The 25,412-nt window shown below is 40.9% G+C and overlaps 1 protein-coding gene across 1 annotated transcript in view; it reads left to right on the top strand.

The window, feature by feature from the left end:
* Positions 1 to 25,412, top strand: part of LOC122813876 (zinc finger protein 271-like) — a 313,716-nt gene that overhangs the window by 176,243 nt on the left and 112,061 nt on the right. The gene's annotated exons all lie outside the window — the stretch shown is intronic.

Raw genomic sequence — 25,412 nt, 5'->3', positions numbered from 1 at the left:
TCTCTCTTCCCTGTGTACAGTAGCTTAAGCTAGAATAGCACAAACACAGAGAGCCATTTGCTAAACAATACAATCTCAAAATGAAAACAGACATAGCATAAGCATTAAACTTCTATGCCATTGAAATGGCATGAAAGCCCACATTCATAGAAAATGCATCTGGCCATTAAGTTTACCTTTGGGCTGTTTTCAAAACAGATTCCTTGCACACATTTTTAAGTCCATGCATACATGTGTTCGTTCTTTGATTCACCTTCCTGATTATAGATAAATTATATTCCTTGTATAAAACCACTGCCACTTGTTAGAAAGTGTTTCAAATTGCAGTTTAACATTCTTTTAATAAGCAATGAAGCAATGTATAAAACCAATAATGACAACACTATTCATTTCAGAAAATTTCAACCATAAAAGGCTAGACTTCTGTCATTACACTCCACCAATATCATTCAATGCACAATCTCTGCAGAAGTAAAATCATCTGAATAATTCCACATTAAAGAAATATGGAACTAATGAAGAGGTTGCTACTGGCAAACAACTTTACATATCAATGTTTCATCTACAATTTCAGTGTCTGTTGCCCTTGAAGAATCGCCCATATTACAATTAAAAAATCGATAAACTGGTAATTGCAAAAGGAAATGACTAAAACTGACACGTTCATAGTTACTAGATATCTCCTACAAAGGAGGACACACTCAGGAGTGTAAAACCCTACCCCCCCCCCTTATAGTGGACCAATCATATGGGCAATGCAATATCAGCACTCCATCTACATGGTGTGGGAGTAGAACCCACAGCCTTCTGTACCAAAGGCAATTATGCTACTAATGCTGCTTTCAAATTCCCTGTATAATAAGGCACCACTTACTAGTTAGTGTGTGTTTTAAATATGTAGCTTTGTGTTTTAAATGTGTAGTTTTGAACATTTTTGCAGTAAGCAATGAAACAATGCATGACCCAATAATGACAGAACTGCCCATTTCAAAATATTTTAACCACAAAAGGCCACTCAAACCTCTTATCATTACAACCCATCAGTATTAAGTCAATAAGCACAATCTCTGCAGAAGTAAATTTCATCCGAATAATTCCACATTAAAGAGATTTGTAACTAATGAAGAGGCTGTTACTGGTAAGCAGCTTTCTATTTCAGTGTTTCATCTACAAATTCAGTGCTTGCTGTCCTTTAAGAATTAATTGCACCCCATTTTAAGGCACATGAAACACTCCTACAGACAGTTTGAGACAATGTTTGCATTACAGTTTTGGAATTAATATAAAACACGTAGATTACTAACCGCCTGGTATTGTAGCAGCAACTTAACTCAGTCAAAAGGATATTCCCAAAAAGAGAAAACTAACACTTTCTCATTAGAAATAAAGTATACACTTACCATTTGGCTATATATCCTGTCATCTCAGCTCTTGCCTCACAGAGTATTAATTATTTAGCACAAATAAGTTTGTCTAACCTTTAAACTGAGGCTTTGAGGAGATTTGAAATCATGACACCAGCTTACAAGACCAATACATAACCAGTGTGTGCTACAAGACCTGAGGAACCATTATTGGGATCCAAACCCCAGACCTCTATCAACGGATATCCCATGTAGTCTATATTCAGCACAAAAACCTATCCTGCTGCCTTAGGGTCACCAACAAGTTAGACAATGATCTAAAAATGATATAGTAAATATTTAATTATGCCTACTATGCATTAAAATTGGTCTTTAGCATTCAATCTAATTTATTACATGAGATAAGTAAAACAGTAAGCCACGTGTTTCAAGTCGCAAGTCACAACCACTCGTTTTACCATTTACTAACTTCTTAGCAAACCATTTTTAAAATTAAATGTTAACACAAAATTACTGAGCTAAAATCAAAAAGTCAAAAATGGCTGCTACACAGAATGATGGCAGATGTACCCTAACATGAATGCAAAAAAATGAAGTAATTCAGACAAATCCCCCACACCCAACACATACGTTCATAAACAAAGCTAATACCGTGTAACCAACAACAGACATTAAACAATTTCTAAAGGAAATGTGAGGTCTGGGGAAAATATACTGCAAACCAGTGCAGATTTACACTGTAATAATCATCACATTTCCGAACTGTTCAGAAATAGACAGACTGCACATTTGTCTCAGTTGTTGTGCAGCGTAACTGTTTGCCCAAGGAAATTCATGTCATTAAAACTGGGAATGTAGCAACCATTTGAATTTAGCAGCATTATTTATAGCTTTAATTTATGAACTAGAAAAAGGCAGGGTAGGCATAAGTTACACTATTCTCAGTGAAAGTCATCATGGAGATTTAGCATGTTATTACCAAAATGTTGTGTATTATACCTCTGTAAAGTGGTGGTTAGTTTAACAAAGCAGGCAGTTTTACAAGAAGGAAATGTTGCTGTGCATAATCATGCTTTTATCTGCAAAGCGATAGCATTACAGAAGGCAGGAGATAACAAATAAAAAATACTATCTGTGCTTCAGTACATAGATCATATAGGTGCAACAATATTTCCTGCTTGTGGATACCAGTTTGTGTTTGAGGAGAGCAAGCGCTATTGTCAGGCATAGTATCGGGTGAAGTGAATAAATGTGGTGTAAGCTGTAATGAAACACACTTACTAGCTGCCAATGTAGCACCTTGTAATCTGATGGTAGCTTTAACTGCTAACTGAAATCTATTGCATAATATTACTTAAAAAAAAATTGCACACACATTATCAGCAGCCAGTTTTACATATATCCAGGAAAAACTTGTTAGTACAATGGAGAATTGTGATACACATACCGGTTGTAAAAGAAAACAAAATTTTCACTCCAGTGCACTTGTGGGATAAGCAGGTATGGTACTTATCCCTCACAGATTCATAGGTAGGTACTAGGCTATCAGCCCTGGGACCTATATAAGCCTAGCCAAAAAGGTGCCCTGGCTTTCGTCACCCAAGAAAATTATTTTCCTGTGCCCTTGTCGAGCAGAGCCACAGAGGGAATCTGTGGGGTGAATTTCCTATTTCCCAACCAATCATCAAGATTTTTCTTGAAGAGAGTTAATGAGGAGCTTTGTTTGATATAGATAGGTAGTTCCAGAGTATGGGAAGTCTCTGGGACAGGAATCTATCCCTCCAGCATGTTCTGTTTATTGTGGTGACAAGGTTTAGATCCCTAGAGCATGTAGCTCGGAGGGATTGGGATTTCTTTAAGTGGAGCATGTCCAACAGCTCTGGGTTTGACATAGCTTTGTATGTTAGGCAGAGATCATCTCTAAGTAGGTGATATGTGACGGAGTAAAGCTGGAGTTTTTTGATACGGTCTGCGTAGGGCATCTGTTTGTGAGGTATTTCTGAGGCCTTTCCAGCTGTTGTAGATGTCTTGTGAGATACATACCAAAAGGGGCATTGTACTCTATAATGGGTCTAATGAGTGACGAGTAGAGGGGAACAATAACCTCTTTTTTCCTGGATGAGAAACCTTTTGTGCCACATAGAAGGATTTCCTGACTACAGTGGCAATGTGATTATCAAAGGAGAGACTACTGTCCACCTGTGTCCCAAGGTCTCTTATCACACTTTTGGTGTTATGTAGACTACCACCTATGTGGTAGCTCATGGGTACAGAGTTTTTACCAAAGGGGATGACAATGCACTTTTTGGCATTGAGCTTAAGGCCATGGCTTTGACACCAGGCATCAGTGAGGCCCTTTTGTAGGATGTCCACATCATTAGGAGTTTCAATTATGGCTCCTAGTTTGCAGTCATCTGCAAACTTCATTAGTCAAAGACCTTCTGTGTTAGCCTGTACTTCAGAAAAGTAGATACCAAACAGGAGAAGACCCAGGACTTGAACCCTGTGTTACTCCACTTGTCACTGGTCTGAAGTCAGATTTGGAGTCTGCTACTTTCATAGTGTGGGTTCGGTCAGTGAGTCAGATGGCAACCCATCTTGTGACATAGGGATTTATACCTAGTTTAGTGAGTTTATCTATAATTCCAGAGTGGGGGATGGTGTCAAAATCCTTGGCAAGATCTAGATAAGCTGTGTGAACCACTTTACCCTCTTCTACAGCTTTGGTGACTGCTTCAAAGAAGTCAATCAGGTTTAGGAGACATGATCTGCCTTTTACAAACCCGAACTGGGTGGAGTACAGAGTTTGGAGATTACCACTGTCTTCGTTTATAAGTTCCATGATGATACCTTCCTTGGCCTTGCAGACCAGGCCCATTAGGCTAATGGGGAGGTAGTTCCTGGGGTCTGTGGTGGCTCCCCCTTTGTGGAGTGGGATAACCATCGCTGTGCGCCATTCAGTGGGCACAAAGCCTGAGGTGAGGCTGTGATTGAATATGGTGCTTAGGTGGGGTGCCAGTTTATTCTGTAGTTCATGTAGAACGCAGCCTGGGATGTTGTCAGGTCCCATGGATGCTGTGTTCTTGGCTTTGGAGAGTGTGTTTTTTACCTGTGCAGCCATGATTACAGGAACTTTGCATTCTTCCAGTATAAAGATGGGCCCTTTAGGAGGTGAGGGGGGGGTAAAGTTAGCACTGAACCTATCTTCCAGGATGTTGGCAATATCAGTTGGTTCTGTATATTTAGTGCCATTGTGCTGTAACTCAGAGCAGATCTGAGTGTTGCCATTGGGATTCTTGGGTCTATATCATATATTCGAAATTACAAAATGTCGAACACCATATGTTCGAACTTGGAATTTCGAATATCGAAAACATCGAATGCTCAGAAAGGTAAATTTTTTCCCAGAAAAAAAATTTGCTGTTCCGAGAAACATACACCCGACACAAGCACACCAAAATAAATAAACCACACACATACATTTAACAAAACCCTACCCCACACTGAACCACACATACATTACTAACTATCCACTTGCCTTAACCTGCACCCTAACCCTAAGGTCCGTAACTAAACATACCCTACAAATCTATACACAAACTAATTAATACACACACATACAGTTAACAAAACACAACCCTACACTACACCATACATACATTACTAACCATCCACTTACCTTAACCCGCACCCTAACCCTAAGGTCCGTAATTCTCGCACCACAGTGGAGGAAATAGCGAAGCCATGGAACGTCCCACCAAAATCTTGCCCTAAGTAAGATTTCGATGTTCCGGGGCTTCGCTATTTTCACCATTCGATATTTTGGGTTTGATATTTTCACATTCGGCATTATACCTCTTTGGAATTTTGATATAGACCCGAGATTCTTGACATAGCTATAGAATGCTTTGTAGTTGTCTTTAGAATCAGTGGCGATTTTGTTTTCATAACTAAGTTTGGAGGATTTTATGAGGGATCTCAGCTTCTTACTGAGGCTGACCAGGGAGTTCTTCCAGTCATCTTCTGTTAGGGATAGCATGATCCATGCACTCACGTAAGTGCTTATAAAGTGCATTTGTGTAGGATTCAGCAGTTGTACCTCTATTGTCCGTCTGCATGGGTGTCGTGAAGTTTGCCACTTCTGTCTTAAGAAGTGTGAAGTTGGCTTTGGAGAAATTTTTTAAGGTGGTTCCCCTAATGGGGGGTGGTGGCGGGATGTGGATGTCTAGGCTAATTAGCTTGTAGTCTGATCTGACCAATGAGGAAATGACCTCTGGTGTGGAACACCAGTCGCCCATGTTGGTAATGACCAGGTCTAGGATATTGCTGCCTCTGGTGGAGGTGTAGATAAGTTGATCCAAGGCATTGGAATTTATGAATTCCAGAAAACGTTGAGCAAAAGAGTTGGTACATGAGTAGTTTTCCCAGTTAATGGTGAGATAGTTGAGCTCGCCCATTATTAGGGTGTTCGGTTGTACCCTAATATTTTCCAGTGTATCAAGAAATGAGGAGTGGGAATCCTGGGGCATGGTGGGATATCTGTAGCAAGTTACAATTTGGATTGCAGTCTTGCCCAGAGTTAGTTGCACTTGGATAATCTAGGATGCATTATGCTGAGCAACTAGCCTGGAGGTGTGGATATCCTTAATGAATATGGACACACCTCCACCTTTAGTGTTTTGTCTAGGTTAGATGGCCAAAAGGTGTGTTGTGAATTATAGCCTGGTAATGCAGTGGTTCTCTCTGGAGCTTTGAACCAGGTCTCTGTTACTGCACAGATGTCGATGTTTTCCATTTTAGGGAGTGCCTCAAGTGAATGCATTTTGAGGTTTAGACTTCTAGCATTGAGTAGCATTACCCTCAGATTTTGCATGCTTGTACCTGTTATGGTGGTGAATTTGTCATTTGAACCTTGCCTAAAAAAGGCACTATAAGGATGGCAAGAGCCTTAGCCAGTATCCAGAATCGCAAGGGCGATGGGTGCAGGCCATCTCTGGCAAAGCATCGTGGTCTGTCGATCATGTCATCCCAGGCAGACAGATACTGGATCCCCTTAGAATGACACCAGAAGCTTAGCCAATTGTTGAAGTCAATCATTTTGTCCTTGTACTGTGGTATCATTCTTGGTGATGGCAGGATGCTACTCAGGGCTAGGGTCATACCTGCCTGGGCTACAAGATCGGAGAGCTCCTTCATGTGTCTCTTCGTGTAGTCCATGGAGGTACGTCTCAGGTCATTCACACCAACATGGACAATGACAGAGTCATATTTGTACTTGTTGTGGAGTGACCTGAGTGCATGCATTATGTGGCAGATCCTGGCACCTGACAGGCAGCTGACAGTAACCTTCTCCTTGTTTAGCCTGGTGAGTGGAACATCAGTGTGCCTGACTATAGAGTCACCTATGACTAGAGTGTTGGGTATGTCGTTATGCCTTATGGGCTGTGGTTGAGTGGAACACTGAGTTTGTGGGCTATGTGTCATTTGGTTTGTGTTGGGGGGGGGGTGGAGGTTGCATGCGTTTCTGCTTTGGAGGTCTCTGTTGCTTGAGCAGATTTTTATTGAGAGCCTCCACGGATGTAGGTTTATGTTTTGTGTTGCGATGTGTGTGTTTTGGTGGTGTAGGTTTTGAGGGACTATGTGATGAGTGTGGTGTGGTTCAAGATTAGTGCATAGATAGATACTTTCTCCTTGACTGTCTAGCCCAGTCTTGGGTGAAGAGAGCTTTGCATCCAGTTTGGCTATATAAGTGCATCTCTCACAGGTTGTAGTGTTGGGTGGTAGTAGGAGGGGATTGTCTGTGTACATGAGGCAATTGCTGCATTGCCCCAAGATGGCCAGATTCATCAGGTAGACAGGAGAAAACACCAGGTAAAACAAATGCGTCCAGCAACTACACTGAATAGAGTAGTTTCCACATACATTCAGCATCATATTTTTATTGGCTGCAGGAACAAACATTAAAAGATCTCATGCATAGTTAATAGTTGGGGGCATTCCTGGGTGAAAGGACTAAAGGAGGTTGTTCATGGGCGGTTCTTGGGCACCAACTGTGGAAAAAGTAAAAAACAACAAAGGGAGTTATTACCAAAAGCTTTGGGTGCCCGTACAGTCTCTACAGCTCTGCGAGTGTTATATGCTTAAAAATGGCTCACAATACAGGAACTATAAGAACCACTAATGAAAAAATAGTCTAAATCATGATTTAGGTTAGCAGAAGGAATATGGTACAGTGCTACATTCAAAAGATGGGTGAAAAAATGACCTCAGAAATGAGAAAACAAGTGAAGAAACACACAGTTGTCCTTTAATATATTTTTTCCTTCATGCTATCCAGTGCCTACTATCACTGTTCTGAACAGTGTGCCTAATGTTCTTGCTCACTATCAATGTTTTCTATTGCAGGCTGCCACAACAAGCTTTTCTATTTACTGATATCCAAAATTTCAAATATTTCTTTAAGAAGCTAGCTAAACAAGACTACCTCAAGCAATATGTTTTATACCACAGTCATTCTTGAAACAATTTGCAATTGATCAAACAGCAATTTCAGTGCAGTCTGTTGTAATTCTTATTAACATTTTTGCTCAAGAGTATCACTTATGTTCCACAGTGGTCGCTATCCCCCACTCAGAGGTGTTATCACTTTGTTTACTTCTAGTAACTCCAACATCACAGTCCCTCTTGAGATATCCATTGCAAGCAGTAAATCAGACAGGCAGACATACAAATGCTCATTGAATAACACTATTCCAAAGAGTGAACCACTGAGCTCTCACTGCCCACCTTAAAAAAATGAAAAATTCAGCACTGCCTACTATAAACCTATGCCGATGAGACGAAGAAGTAGCATTTCACAGTAACTGCAACTCTGTATGAAAATCATTGAACACTTGAGTACCTTACTGTAGTGCATGTAGCAAGGCATATGTCATCTGTACTTATGGACAGAAATAGCAGTAAATGATTATCCTAATCTGAGCTGCTTAACAAAACTGCAGCAGAAAGTTGTGCACTGTGTAACTATGAATGTTGTATTTCTGTTATCATATGACTTTAGTTGTTACAGCAGGGATCGAGTACGGAAGGCCATTTTTGCAAAGGAACAACCAAGCAAATGTGATGGCAACAGTTTGTAGCATTATACACAGACATCAACTCATATGTACCACAAGGATGGGCTATGGCTTCATAAAAAGAAAAAGGTACAAAGGACAAAGTTTTGGTTTTAAACAGCTGAGCTGTAACATCAAAGTACAGACAAGCAGCAAATATACAAACAGCACATGGCAACAACACTGCATAAAGACAAAGAATATGAGTTTATCTGAAGTTAAAGGCAGATCAGTTGTGCAGATAAGACACCTTTCAGGTATCTTCGCAGCCACAAGTGCATAACTTGTGAAGCCCGACAAACAACAATGACTCTGGCTTTTAGTGCAAGAAGGGCCAAACTGAACTAACAGGTATCACGCTGAGGAGATGAATTCATTATGCAGATGTCACGACTTCTCGGCAATTAACATTCAATTCACTGTTTAGCAACAGAAGATGGAGGTGTGATGAATATACATGGGAACCCTAAATCTGAGACAACAGCTTAGCATATTCACAGGAATCTTAACAATAGCATCAGATGAGGCAGGAGAAGTATCACAGAAGACACCAGTTTTTAAACTGACGAAACATATTAATAATCACATAGTGCTTGTGTCAAAACACAGTTGCATCTAAGCATGGACAGGCTACCAGAAAGTAGCTGAAAGCAAATATACAAGCATATTTGTGCAGTCTCTATTCCACTGGCAAAGAAAACTTAGCCACGTTCAGCAGAGGGAGATTTGAGGCCCTATCAATATCTTGTTACATGAGGAAATTTTGTAGTTCAACATAATGGAATGAACAAAGACTGTAGTTGATATCAGTACCATGTTGGACCATCTCACTATCAATTACTGGTTTCCTTACATGTGTTATCATGCAGACAGCTTATGCAAGTCACATAAAAAAAAGCATGTCACCAAAGGCAGCTGTGAAATATACTGCAGTACAGTCATCAAAATACTTTGCTTCCTGCATCAGACAACATTGCAGTACCGTACTGGCTTCCAGACACAGTTTAAAACACAACATAATCCACTGGGCATGCACACTTGGTGAGAAAGTAATCTTCAGAAGATGTGCACCACACGCTCCAGAGACCTCAACCTCATTACCACAATCAACAGAAAATGCTGGAGGAACAGGTTCATAAAACAGAGACTGCCCATGCTATGGAATAGACTTCCCGTACTTGTCAAACAGAGCACATCACTGGCCCTCTTCAAGACAAATCTTGGTGAGTGGATGGGAAATAGTAAATGTACCCCGGGGATCGCTCCATTGGCTCTACTCGACAAGAGGCACTGGAAGCTAAGATCGGGTGGCATGATGCCAGGGTAATCCTATGGACTAAGCTTGTAAAGGCCCAGGGCCATTAGCCTAGTACACACCTATGAACCTTTGAATACACAAACAGACATGACTCATCAGAAACATGATAGGAGAAGTCAAGCCACTGCTTTGTAGTCAGGCACACTGATCACCTGTAATGCATAACTAAAAATGTATGAAGCACCACTGGGAACCCCTTTCTTCTGCAATAACACTGTAGGACCATCAATTCATGTGAAATAACCTTGCCACAGGATTTCTAATCACTACTGACAATTGGCCAAGTACTGCAGGGATAACTGATATGTCCCTAGGTCATGTGTCTAGTACTTATAGCACATTTTCAACATCTTCTCTGATCAATATATATATTCAAGAAATTGCTTCCTTTTATGATATTGCCGTGGTTCCTTATTTTTCGTGGAAACAAAGATGAGTACACGTTAATAGGAATTCTGCTGCTTACTATTATTACCGTTCATCCTCTTCCAAAAACTAAGATAACGGTAAGCTTTGAATGAAGATAACGGTAAGCTTTGAATGAAGATAACGGTAAGCTTTGAATGAAGATAACGGTAAGCTTTGAATGAAGAATAACGGTAAGCTTTAAATGAAGATAACGGTAAGCTTTAAATGAAGATAACGGTAAGCTTTGAATGAAGATAACGGTAAGCTTTGAATGAAGATAACGGTAAGCTTTGAATGAAGATAACAGTAAGCTTTGAATGAAGATAACGGTAAGCTTTGAATGAAGATAACGGTAAGCTTTGAATGAAGAATAACGGTAAGCTTTGAATGAAGATAACGGTAAGCTCTGAATGCACTTCACACAACATACAAGTGTTTCACAAGTGCGCTGCCTTCTAACAAATATCTGCCCCAGCCTTCTGAACAGCCCATTGGAGCTTTGCCTTTTCCCCTGCATCCCTTGCTTCAATGGTGTCTGGTGTCCTGCCACCATAGAAGATGTTACTTTTAACATTTTCTTGAACTTTCTTTCACAGACGTAGCTGTCTCTTCCTACATTTTCTCCATCCCTTCTAGATACAATCATTAAACGTTTATCAAAGCCCACCATAATAATTCCTTAAATTTCCTCGCCTTTTCTAATTGCACTCTGAACAGAACTAAGCAAGTGGGTGAAACTACAGACACAAGATCAAACACATCTGTTCTTTGCCACCAATCCTATATTGAAAATCATTCTGTGATGTGATGTTGTGTTACACTACATCTCTGACAGAGACATGGGTTAGTAATCAACAAATGTCATTATTATGTAGTAATACACCACAATGGCATCAGTGGCATGCAAGCAAATGGCCACAGAAGCACAACCGCAATCATGACTGCAACATATACAATGGCTGTGTTACCCCACCATAACTGTTTGCAATCCCCACAGTCAGGGTTTTTCCTAAAGCTTATTTGACACTACAGTCCTTTGGAGATGTTCAAAGTTAGACACTGTCATCAGTATCCATCTGATCACAGTTATCCAGTGGGTTATAAAACCCCAATTCTCTCACCATTTCCTTGCTGGTAAGGGACAAGTACGGAGTAAGACACTGGTTTACTTCACCTCTGTTAGGTTCCACATGCCAACACACAATGGGGTTCACAACTTTATTGAAACTGTTGTGATTAACTCCACATTGGAGAATGTCCTCTGACCATGTGCCCTTCAAAACAGTACTTCACTGTTTAAAGCCAGAAAGCCACAGTCCTCCATTACCAGTTATCAGAATGAGAACTCTTTTGATTTGGATTCTGTGTGTCATTTAGTTTGGATGACCTGGTTGTCTCACTAGCCTGTGTCCTATATTTAGCGCACGCTTGTGTGGCTATGGCTATAAATGTGACTGCTTAGTACTTGGGCATGACCTGTAAACATCTGCTATTCATGAGGAATCCCCCCCCAAAAGCAATTTAAAATAATTTTATATATATATATAAAACAATACAGGGACATAAAGCAAAGGCTTTGATGATTTAGAACATTTTAGGAGGTTCAGACCTCTATATGAGAACCTTCACATATAATCAGCTGCAGTTTCCCCTGGACATCAAAAATAGACATCTGAACAGCCTCTAAGGACATGCAGGAAATTGGGTCCATGGCAGCCTCTGAAGTGGTCATCGCAGAGGAATCCAACTGGAGAACCAGACGATACTCCAGGATTTTGCCTGCCTCAAGACAGATGTAATTTGGAGTCAGTACAGCTGAAGAATCCAACCAAACTTTCTTGACCTTTTCATGGATGGCTGACCCTCGAGCCAAGGTGATTCTGACACTATTTAAGACACTGGCTGTCTAAGTAAATAGCCAAAGATGAGAGATGACTATACAAAGCTTTAGGGACAAACATCTTACTAGTAGGACTAGATGTATGATGGTGAGAAGCACCTAAGCAAAACAAACTCTGCTCATGACATTATTATGGTGAATCTGTCCCCTGCACTGGTAATTCCCTTTTCTGGCTGACATACCACCCAACAACCAAAGGAAAAAACAAGATAAGAATAAACACCCCAATAGGAACAAATCACAACCGAAGCAAGCAAAATGACAGTGTGTAATCCACAGTATATCTGGATTGCCACATAACATCAACACTATGCCGTGGCTTCTTGTACAGCACAATAGTAAAAATAATCAACATGTACTACTAAGAGCTTAGCATTTTGCTATCATAATTTATGTAGAACTGCTCCATTAAAATGCAGCGCTATGACACTGCTGGCAAATGATATCACCAGGTTGCTAGACAGAAAAACAAATGCCTGAGGTCCTTGTTACTTCAGTTGCTAAATAGAAAGGGTACATTTCCTAAAAGAACATATTCGTGGGGTGCCTGTAGGTTTTTTACTGCCTTTGATTTACTTGTAGAAGCATAGCTACACTGGATCACTTTTGCTCTAAAGGACCACATCATCTCCAAAGTCCAGCTGTATAGTTTTAATGCTTTATCTACAACAAAACCAGCACATATATTCCAGTAGGTAAACATTTAGTTTGGAGCATTGTTTCCTCCTGAATTGAGTGCACGCTAATAAATTGCTCATGTAATTTTAAAAGTTTAAAGAGCTATACCGAAGAAGGTGGGGTTACCACTGAAACCGGTTTACGTGATGGCGGTTTGCTGATGGTTTTTATCACAAGTAGCATAATACAGGGAATTTTTAGCTATTAGGATATTTGTGCTGGTTTCATTGTGTATTTTAGTGTTTTTGGTCCATGCACACTATCGTGTTGGAGGTTTCTGTGCACAGTTAGTTGGATTTTAGTTTGCATTGTACCAGAGTTTTAATTTATGTAAGAATCATTTCTGTTAAATGCTGGCTAAGGGATTTAATTATTTATTTTTTATACTAGCTACAGCGTACTTTGCCTTCATAGATTGTTTCTGTGATTCAGCTCCCCTTTTTTGTGTGTTTTTCTGTAATGCGATCGCTACTTAGTTAAAGTAACGACAGCATTACAGAACCTTATCAAAAATAAGAATAGTTAATAATGGTTTCTCTAATGCAATTGTTACTTTAAAAACGAATAAAATCATGATCGGGCAGTGGAGAATGCTAAAAACAAATACTTGTATTAAAATAATAAAAATTGCTTACAGGACATTTTGCTACTGCAGGTCCTGTTGAGATCCTTCAACAAAATAGATGCACCTGGCAACTACAGCGAGTAAAGTAGTTCCCACAGATACCCAGGTTTGTCTTACTATTGGCTGCAATAGCCATATCAAAACTATCTGATGCATATAAAATTTAATAGGGGCATTGTCAGGGTGAAAAGAACAGAGGATGGTGGTTTGTGGGTGGTCCTTGGGCAGCAACACAGTAAACAGGAAGAAAAAAACAAAAGGGCGTTATTACCGAGACACTACAGCATCCATACGAGCTGTTCAGCTCTGCGAGAATGCCGCAGGCTTAAAGATGGATGAAAGTACCAGAGTTCTAAGTACAGGGAATGGAAAAAAACAGTCAAAATTGTTATTTTTAGTAGCCATGTGTATGTTCTATGATACAATAGTCAAACAATAGGGAAGAAAAATGTTTTTAGAGTGAGGTAACTTCTGAGGAAGCATGTAGTGGTCCTTTAATTAAAAATGGTGGAGGGAGTACTTTCCATGGGCTAAATTAATTAAAACTGGTGGGGGGAGTACTTTCTATGGGCTAACAATTAAAAATGGTGGGGGAGTACTTTCCATGGGATAACTTAATTAAAAATGGTGGGGGGAGTACTTTCTGTGGAATAACTTAATTAAAAATGGTGGGGGGAGTACTTTCTGTGGGCTAACGTAATTAAAAATGGCAGAAGTTCTTTCCTTCACATTATTAAATTGTACAGGTCATTATGTAAGGGTGCCAGAAAGAAACTTAACGGTATCTGCTTTGTTGTCATTAGTAGTGTGTCCAGATATTTTGGTCAGCTAAACCTTATTGTTGAAAATGTTATTCTCTAGTACAGGCCTCATTGAGCAGGAAGATGCCTAATATCTTAACTGATGTCATAGCAGAGTGTTGTAGAACCAAGCATAACTCTGAAAAAAAAAAAGGTCTTTCAGCTCAGTGTCAAACAATGCATTTATCTTCAAACCACCTGGGTGTACATATATGGTTGTGGTCAGTGAGGATCTTCTCTTAGCTGTACCACTTAAGTCTTCACTGTTAATGTAAAGAACATGGAAGAGAGTGGGCATCCTTGATAGGTTCTCTGCTTTAGTTAAAATGGGGAGGACATAAAAGAGTACATGCATACTTGGGCTGTGGGGAGGTGTATAATAATTTACATATATTGGCAAAGGGCCCTTAATTCCATATTTGTTTATCATCAATCAGGTAAATTGCCAGTAATTGAAGAGAAGTATTAAAGTCCAAAAGCATAGTAACATGTGGTGTTTGTTGTGAGTTATCCAGCTGTGTAGGATTCACTTACAGTCATGTAATGTCCAGTACATATGACAGTTTCAGGGATCACCCTTGCACAGTACATGCAATTACAGATATGCGACCCACAAACCTTTTCACTGTGCACTGGCAGAATTTTCATCTCATTAAGGAGAAAGAAAAAGAAGCTATAGATTTGAGTTTTGCAACACGTTTGCCCCACTTGGGGAATAAAATTGTCTTGGGTACTTGCACTACTAATAATCCATCGTAAGTTAAAGTATACTAATTTCAAATCTCAGCTATTCTCTCATCTAACGGGAATGCCCATGTCGTGCTCCAACATGAACCCCTCTCTATCCTTTCTTCCCTGCACTGAAATCATCACCTATTATCACTACTACTGCCTCTTGTCATCCTAAAACATTCTCATCCCGTACCTGGGACTGAATTTCTCTGTTATCTAATGTACTATACTTTCAATAACAAACAGTTTGGTGCTTCTTCCATGAAACATGGTTCATCTAACCACAAATGGATTGAAGCTATGGTTTAAAAGTTAACTCACTCAGAGCTTGTCACACAATTTTTTTCTGTTAATGTTGAGTTTACCTAACGTGCAAAGGTCTAGTAATCCTCATGTTTTCAATGTTAACTCTCTAAGTGCTTACTACATAATGTATTATTCTTCTGTAATGTTTAATTGTTCTGTATGAACTCTTTATTTCTTTGTAACACTTAACTTGCAATGTCTTGGAGCTTTTCTCCCCGGGCCTCCCATGAAAAGGGGCTCTTTATGGCCCAGTGGACTTCCCCAGTCATCAAACTTAAATAAATAAATAAATAAACTGGTATCCAGCCATCCTTAAATGCCATATCACGTGTCATATCGCATGCTACATCATTGTCATTAGTCACATGTAATACCCCATGATATTCCATTATTTGCAGTCACATGGACAATCCCATGACATTCCACTGTCATCAGTCACATGTAATATTGTGTGGTACTCCTTTATCAGTGGTCACATATAATATCCCATGATACTCCATTAGCATCATCCATGTAAGGTCATGTGATACTGCTTTATCGGACAATTGCAATATCCTGTGCTGCTGCATTATCATCACAGTGATAGTCCATTATAATCAGTGACATGGAATATCCTGTGTTACTTCAATGTCATCAGTTATATGCAATATGCCATGGTACTCCATTGTCTCCTATCTCGTGGAATATCCTGTGATACCCAGTTACCATCAGTCACATGCAACATCCTATTTACTCCATTATTATTAGCCACATGTAATGTCCTGTGATACTTCCTTATCTGGCACATGTAATATCTTGCAATATGCCATTATCAGTGGTCACATTTAATATCCTGTGATATTCCATTAACTTTGGTAATGCAAACTAATGGCCCACATTGATAGGGGAAATGTAATTATCCCAACATGTACTTGTTTATCCCATCTTTCAATATTTGAAATTTAGTGCATATCTAAATAGCTGCATAGACACACCTGTCTCCCTCCAAAGAAAATGCAGTACAAAACGTAAGAATAAAACTAAGTGGTGGAGCCCAGATATAAACAGGCTGGATAATAAAAAAAAAAAAAAAACTCACTGAATGCAAAAATAAATTTAAATTTCATAATGCTAAAAAGACTCCTGCTATGTAACGGGAGACTCTACAACTCAACAAAAGCCATGTGCGAGGTAAGTATAACTACCCAGGTGAAGTATAACCACAAAAACCTTCTTTGACACTGTTAGAAACCTCAGAAACAATTCCCAGTACCGCAGAAAGCTGTCTTTAAATGGCATCACATAATGTAACTCAGAAAACATAGCCAATCTACAAGTGGAAAATTTAGCTCAAACTTCACTCCCTCTCCCCTCCTATATTTCCACATCACATACCCATATCTACACCCTCCAAAAATTCCCCAAGAGCAAGTCCTCAATGCACTGACCAAGACCATGAACCCATTTCACTGGGGCCAGATAATATACTGTGCTGCCTGTATAGTCCTATAGGTTCATAGGTAAATACTAAGCTAACTGCACTTAAGGGCTATTTTAAGCCTAGCCAACAACTTCTAGCCAGAAATGAACCCCGTACCTTGTGTCTGTGAGGTGGCAACCTTAGCCATTATGCCAAACCCACTTCCTCAGGTGCATGCCTGAATGGTTACTATGACCGCTTTCTGCACTAATCTGTTAGCAGGAAAGAAATGGCAGTAGATTTTTATGAATAACATGATCTCCTTTTCTGTCCAGTTACAAACCGGGACCATATTTTTTGAGACACCCTACTGGGTCTATTCAATATTAGCCTTCAAACAAACTTTGTGCCTGATGAATGGAGAGTACCAACTGTCATCCCCATGCAGAGAGGTGGGATGTCAGTGACCCAGGTAATTATAGACTCATAAGCATGACCAGCCTCATCTACAAGGTTGTGGAAAGGATTATTAAATTAATAAATGGAGACATCAACCCAAACCAGTTCAGGTCCGACAAAGGCAGATTCTGCATACTTAACTTGGTCAGTTTCTTTGGGAGTAAGAGGTTATGCTTTAGCATGCATTTTTCCAAAAGATATGAAGTCTGAAACTCAAATGCCTGTAATTATTTAGTGATTTCAGTCCTTTACACTATGCCAGAAAACCACAAATTTTATGAGAAACAGAACAGAAATATATGCCTGTAGGCCATCAAGCCAACTAGTTCATGACGTGATTGTTTGTTTGGTTTGTACTTGGAGCTAGCTTCATGATAGTACACATGAATAAACAAATATGGTCCTGTTTCTAACTGGAAAGAAAAGGAAGTCACATTCATAAAAATCTACTGGCATGCCTTTTTCTGCTTCAGGTTTTGTTGCTTGCAGAGCATTTATGCAGGTGCTGTAATGGTAATTGTACGTAAAGGAACATGAACATTTCAAAATGTGCATGCTGATTGGATAAGCTAATCAGCAAGCTCATTGTAAATTGAACGTTCCCCACAGGAGATAGTTTAGTAAGTTCACTTTCTCTGTGACACTACTCAGCACTTTAAGAAGTAAAAATATTTCCATCCATCCATATCACCCTTTTTCCCATTTTTGCACATGGGGTCAGGGTGTCACTTCAACAATAACAATCATCTAGAGACAAGGTTTATACCACAGTGTGACTAGCTGTGCCATGGTAGTTCATCCACACTACACACTCACATCTATGGCCAATTTAGAGTGTCCAGTCTACCTACTGCATGTCTTTTGGAATGTGGAAGGAAACCAGAGCACCTGGAGCAAACCCATACAAATACAGGGAGGACATGCAGACTCCACACAGAAGGTATCCCAGCCAAGAATCAAACTGGGGAACCTCTCACTGTGAGAAGACAACGCTATCCACTGCACCACTGCTCCCTCAGTGGTAAGCTCCATAGTGCATAACATTGCAGTGCATTAAAAAAAAACTACCCGGTAACCAGAGAACAAGATAGAGGCCAACAAGAATCACAACGTGAAGTGGAAGACCTCTAGTTCTTCACAAGAACAACATGTATTATATGATAGAAAAGCAGCTAAGCACCGTCATCCTTTGTAAATGAACCGTGGACTTTCTTAAAACTGCTCTTTAATGAGTTTTCACACATTTAAACATCTCTAGAACCACATGATCATACAGCCCACAATAATAAAGTTCATAATGTCTGATGTAATTTTAAAAATACAACTACAAATAAACCAAATGCACCATAAAAATGATACTGTATAAACACTTTAAGTAATTATGCTTTATTCTTAAATAAGGCACTACAAAAATGTGTCAAAATTCATTGAATGACAGTTTTGAGAAACTCCCAGGTTCACTTACAAAGGACAAAATGCTTAGCTGCTTTTTTTATTGTGTATTAAATGTTGCTTTTGAGAAGAATTTGAGGTGTTCTGTTTCACATTTAAAAAAGCTCAGTTTCAAGGGCCAGAAGTACCCCTAAGTAGCTGCATGACATATCCTGCAACCTGATAAAAAATAACTAAATAAAGTCACTTGCCTCACAAAACCGACATCTTCTTTTATATAGTGACTATTTCTCAATGACATGTCAGAAAACTACATGCAAATATCATAAGTGCACCATTAATAGTTTCCACAAGAGATGCAACAACAAACTAAAAAAGTCAGCAATTAACTGTGCATTTACAGAGTATATGCAGTTCATATATTGGCTGTCCCAGACTACCAGAAGCAGATGGAAGAGCACAGATAATTTTATAAATAATAATTAAGACATTTTTCTTACACTGTGTAATAGCAACACTTGACAGGGCATGAGTAGCACAGGATTTATCCATGCCTGGCTTTGTTTAATCACTCAGGCTTCACCCTCTTGACCAAATGTGCCATCTGTGGGTAAATCCTGCATTACTCACACCCATGTAGTGGATTATTGTTAAATTAACCAATATCCAAACTGCAAAATAGCTGTTCTCCCTTCTTTTGTTGCATCACTTTTTTTGCTTGTTTTGTTTTTTTTTTTTTTTTTTGTTTATATATCATTTGTTGACCCAAGATATTCCTACAAGGCTAGGAGCCTGTTTTCAGGAGAGACCCAATCTGGTGTTATACTATCTTTCTCTGCTCTTTTCAGTAAGTGCTTTAGTGTCTTTTACATCTACCTGGTCCACCAGCTGTAACAGAAGCAAACGTAAATATAACTGATATAACCCTTGATCTGGGCAGACTATTCCTCTTTGAATATATTTTAGACCACAGTTTTGTCTAAGCCTTGCTGCATTGTAATTCTGTATGCCTCTCGTCTTACCCTGCTGCATACTGCTGAGTCCTGCACAAATGCAGGTAACATTAGGCACTGGCAAATGATTGGTTTTGGGTTATCTCTCCAACAGCTGTTATTCATATTCTAACCCAGCTGCTCTCATGCCTCCTCTGTCCTTTGGCCACTTTCCATTCTTTTCTGCACCACTGGCCATTAAATTAATTTGCCCTACTGTTCTGTAGCCATTTTATTAATTCCACCAATCAGATGTCCTTCGTGTTTCACTGCTGCAGTCCTAACCATTGAGGTTATCCATGCTGTGGTAGCCCTCAGTTGGTCCAAATACCAGAGTCAAAGTTTTGTGCGTCAGCTTCTGTCACTTGCTAGGTGACATCAGGTCATCCAAGCTATAAAGGAGAGCAGGCGACGCCGTTACCTCAGTCTTTCTTGCCGTGGAGACCCTAGCAGAAGAAATTCACAACAGTGCTGGTCAGCTGTTTCCAGATTTCGAATTTCAGCTGAAAACGTCTAAAGTTAAGTACCCCATTGGGAATCCTTCCTTTTTCTTGCACTAACCGATGTCTGAAAAAGTCAACAACTGTCTCGCCTGTGGAAAGCAAATACCACACTGAGACTTCATTCGTACCGCTTCACTTGTTTAGGCCCTTATCACAATGTACACTGCTGTCTGTTCTGTGCCCTCTTTAAAACTAGAACTATCCGTCATAGAGCTCTGTTTGTAGCCAGTTATTTTCATCTTCCATCTCCTATAACCAGGTTGGCATCCATCAGTCAGCAAACCACAGATCTTCTGAAAAAAGTAAAGATAAGAATAGAGACAGACCGCATAAGGTCAAGCCTTCCAATGACACCACTGCTAAACGGGTTGTCAGGTCTTCCGAATTCAGTGAGGTGCTTTCGCAGGCCCTGATGCCCGACTCAATTACTTTGCAGGCCTGTACTGAGACCCTTTCAGAGTCCTGTATGCCGCAGATGTCTGCATCATCTAACGAGCCTTCAGCTGTCTCTGCCTCAGTTGGGTCTAGAGCCACTAAGCCGGCACTGGCTTCTGAGGATACAGCTCGCACTTCGGATTTCACTTCAAGGCCTTTGCCCTCTCTTCCGACTAACACACCGACAGCACAGACGGATACACTTCAGACCAGACTTAGGGCCACTCCAAAGAAAACAGCAAGAAGTCTCCATTCCACTCCTCCTCCTCCTCAAACTAGAATGCTTAAAGTTGCAGAGGATCTCATCACTTTCATCTGAGGTAATCAGGCCACTCCAGCCAAAAGGAGAAGGGAACCTTCTCCAAATATCCAATTGGATTTAGACTCTGAGGGATCTTTTTGAAGAGGAAAATCCTCTTACTGCCTATGAAGACTCTGATGCAGAACAATATATTCCTTCTGCATCACCTCCAGATGACTTTTCCTTTTGGAAATCTTCCACACCCTCCGGGAACACTTCCAATGGGAATCAATGGATTTCCCTCAATCCAAGAAAGGACTAAGAGTTTCTGTACCTACCCCAGCATAGGCCTCTGGCCTTCCCACCCATCTCAGAGGTGGTAGATGATGTTAACCAAGAATCCAGCCTTACCCCTGACACCCTTCCACCTGCCTCCGGAAAATCTGACAAGTACTACAAGGTACCTGACTTACATAAATTCCTCTACAGAAATCCTATAGCAGATCCAGAGGTGATTACTCAGGGACTTTAGGGAGTTAAGGCTACCTCTGCAAAGAATCCTACTCCCCTCACACAAAGAATCCAGGGCCCTGGACAGATGGGGTAAAAAGTATATACCTCCGCAACTTTAACTATAAGGGCTGTCAACTGTCCGTTCCATATGTTAAAATATCAACAGCACACTTTGGAACTTTCGAAACAGAAAATTTCTGCTTTACCAGATTTTGCCAAAAATAAAGAGATAGCAGAATTACTGCACTCTTTATCTCAGGTGGCAAAGCACTCCTTGCACTGTGGGTTTGGCACCCTAGAACTTCTAGCAAGGCAGCAGTGACAGGATCTGTTATCAGAAGGCATGCATGGTTGAAGGAACAACCTCTCCCTGATCATGTCAATGCTAAAATTATGGATGCACCTCTTGACAAAAAACACTTGTTCGGACAGAAAACTGAAGAGGTACTTAAAAAGATGGCAGACAAAGCAAAATCGATGCAGACTGGTAAAGATTTCCTTCAAGTACAACCTCCTAGGTTCATCAGACATTTTCCCTCTAACCACTGGTCCTTTCCTGCACCAAACAGGCAGTCACAGGGTAAAACCCATAGGGACAGACCCACCAGGACTCAAACTCAGGGCCAGCAAAGAACTAAACAATGCCCCCCCCCCCCAAACACTAGAGCAGGGAGTTCAAAAGCAACCCTGTAAGGAAACAACTCTGTGACTACCTTTCCCATGTCTGCCTGCCACCACCACACCAAAAGCTAGGAGAAAAGCTATCTCTATGTAGAGAAAATTGGAACTCTATAACAAAAGATCAATGGGTCTTAAAAATAATTTCTCAGGGGTACAAATTCAATTTCCAAGAACTACCACCTCCAAGAGGGTACCCAGACCTACCTCCAAACCAGTGGGCAGAAGCACTAAAATAAGTGTATAAACTAATATCCCCAGGGGCAGTAGAACCTGTACCTCCAGAGCAAGTTACAAAAGGATTCTATTCCAAACTATTCCTTGTTCCCAGGAAAGAGGGGACTTGACTTTGTCTCCCATCCTGGACCTATCCTTTCTCAATACCTTACTGGTAATCCCAAAATTCAAAATGCTTAACTTACAACAACTTCTACCAGTGCTGCCAAACGAAGCTTGGATGGTCACCTTAGACCTAAAGGATGCTTAACTGCACATCCCAGTAAGGGAATCGTGCAGAAAATCCCTGCACTTCAGAGCAGGATCATCACACTTTCAATTCTCTGCTTTGCCCTTTGGCTTATCTATTGCTCCGAGGGTATTCACCAAATTTCTAGCTCCTGCCATTGCATTTTGCAGGCTAAACGGTGTACAGATTTACCCTTACCTGGACGATTATCTCATCCAGGCAGACTGCAAGGAACTGCTCCTGCAGCACCTCTCATTTGTAAAAACCCTACTCGCCTCTCTGGGGTTCACTATCAACAAAAGGAACTCAAAACAGATACCTACCAGGAAAAATCATATTTCTGGGTGCCTTATTGGACACAGAACAGCAAATGGCTTTTCTATCCCAAGAAAAACAGTTTCCTACCAAAATACTTCACTACTCTGGCCTCCCAAACCCAGCTTTCTGCAAGGAAATTCCTGCAAGCTCTAGGGTACATGGCCTCATGCATCCTCCTGGTGCCTCTGGTCAGATGACACATGAGGAAAATTCAGTGGTACCTAAAGAACCTATGGTGCCAGCACTCACAACCTCTAGACACCTCCCTGCCTGTGATCCCTTGCATAAGATCAGAGTTTCTCTGGTGGGCCCAGGCCTGTATTCTGAATAAGGGACTTCCATTCTCCCTCCGTCCATCAGACCAGACCATAACTACAGATGCTTTGGACATAGCTTGGGGTGCCCACCTAGAAGGCAGATGTGCCCAAGGTCTCTGGGATGCACAAATACTACCCTTGCACATCAGCCAAAAGGAAATAATAGCAGTGCAAAACTCTCTGGCATCCTTCAAATCCTACGTCAAACCAGGGGTTCTTCTCATAAAAACAAACAGCACCACAGTCATGTGGTACATCAAACAGGGAGGGACTCGATCTTACCCCCTGTGCAGACTAGCCATGAACCTGTGGCTAGCAGCCTCATGCATGGGACTACATATTATAGCCCAATACCTACCAGGCATCAACAACACCCTAGCAGACCACCTAAGCAGAAACCTGCTGTACCCACACAAATGACAAATCCACAGAGACATTTTTCTGCAAATTACCCACACATGGGGGACCCCCCAGGTAGACCTCTTTGCCTATCATTTAAATCACCAAGTGCAGAAGTTCTGCACCAGGGAGTACCATCACCTGGCCTGGAAGGTCGATGCCCTGACCTTCCCTTTTTATGTATGCATTCCCACCTCTACCTCTCATTCCAAAAGTATTAATCAAGATAAGGGAAGAAAAACCAAGAGCAATATTCATTGCCCAGATTGGCCCAGACAGCATTGGTACCCACTGTTGCGCAGCCTATCTCACCAGCCCCCCGGCAGCTACCTCTGATACCTCACCTGCTATCCTGGGGGGAACAATGCTGCACCTAGACCTTCAGACACTCAAGCTCTCAGCATGGCTTATTCTACCATGACCAACAAGGAAACTATGCTAAACAAGCAAGTCCTTGACATCATCACAGAAGCCAGAAGGCCCAGCACCAGAAAATCTTACACTGGAAAATGGAAAAGCCAGTCCAAGAGGGCAGACCTGCATCTGCCCTCCATTCCTCTTATTCTAGATTATCGTGCTGCGATTCTTAATAAGGGTCTCTCCTTCTCCATAAAGATCCGTGCTCCAGCCTGGGACCTGAGCTATGTTTTAGAAAAGCTTACTCTGCCTCCCTTCGAGCCTGCAGCATCCTCAGAATTAAAGTACCTCTTTTGGAAGACTGCTTTTCTCCTGGCTATTACTTCAGCCAGGAGAGTGTCATCAAGCTTTGATGGCCATTGAGCCATTTATCATGCAGACAGGGTCTCCCTGAGAACCAAGCCCTCCTTCATGCCAGAGGTGGTTTTGGATGTTGTCCTCAACAAGGCCATTCCCCCTGCCCACCTTCTTCCCTAACCCTCAGAACAAGGGGGAAAGGATACTGCATTATTTGGATGTGAACAGGCAACTCAGATTTCATCTGGATCATACAAAGACATTCAGGAAAACTGACCAGCTCTTGGTCAGGTTTAAAACAAGGGGCACAGGGGAAACAAATATCCAAACAGACCATTTCCAAATGGATAGCACACTGAATCGAATTTTTGCTACTCTTTGCATGGAAAACCACCCCCTAGGACCATCAGAACCCATTCCACTAGGGCAACCTGTACTTCCACAGCATTCCTTAGAGGGGTACCCACCAAGAACAATCCTGGAAGCTGCCGCATGTACTTCTGTCAACACCTTCACCAAACATTACCCGTTTGCCTCTGCAGGGCATGCTCACCCATCTTAAGTTTCTATCAACGTTTCCCCTTTCCTCAGCTTTGGGAATCTTCCCAATGGTTAGCACTGCAGCAGTGAAACACAAAGAACATAGTACAGTTGTGTACAATCACCGTAAATGGAGATGTTCAAGTGTATTCACTGCTGCAGTCAGGCTTTCCCTCCCTCTTTCCCCCTGATATCTGCTGTCCTTAGAGAGAGAGAGAGATATTTCTATGGGTGTCTCTGAATCCAGGACTACTACTAATTATTAAAATTGGACTTCTTTGGTTGGTTAAGGCAAGAAAAACTGAGGTAATAGCATCACTTGCTCTCCTTTATAGCTCAGATGACCTGACATCACCCAGCAAGTGACAGCAGCCGACGCATAAAACCTTGACTCTGGTATTCGGATTGACTGAGGGCTAGCACAGCATGGATAACCCCAATGGTTAGGACTGCAGCAGTGAATACACTCTTAACATCTTCATTTATGGTGCGTATACAAATGTACTTTTCTCCACTACCACAGAGTGGATATCTTGTTCCTGCTACATCTTGTCTGCCATCTTGGGCCATTTTGTGTATATTTCTTAAGTAATCCTCCATGGATTGTCATCCTCCGATTACTGTGCAGCTGTTTTCCAGTAGCTTCTACAACTATCTCACAGCCCCATGCCTTCTCCATCTTATCCCTAAGTTTTTATTCCTACTCAGCTGTGATTCCACTTTTTCTTTCCATCTTTCAAACCTTCCCTCTTTGCTTCCTGTTTTCCTGTTCCCTGTATTAGGTCACCAAGTCTTTTTCT

The sequence above is a fragment of the Protopterus annectens genome, chromosome 10.part0 (assembly GCF_019279795.1).
Source record: "Protopterus annectens isolate FY-2018-M chromosome 10.part0, PAN1.0, whole genome shotgun sequence".
Taxonomy (NCBI): domain Eukaryota; kingdom Metazoa; phylum Chordata; order Ceratodontiformes; family Protopteridae; genus Protopterus; species Protopterus annectens.
This window is presented reverse-complemented; position numbering and strand designations above follow the sequence as displayed.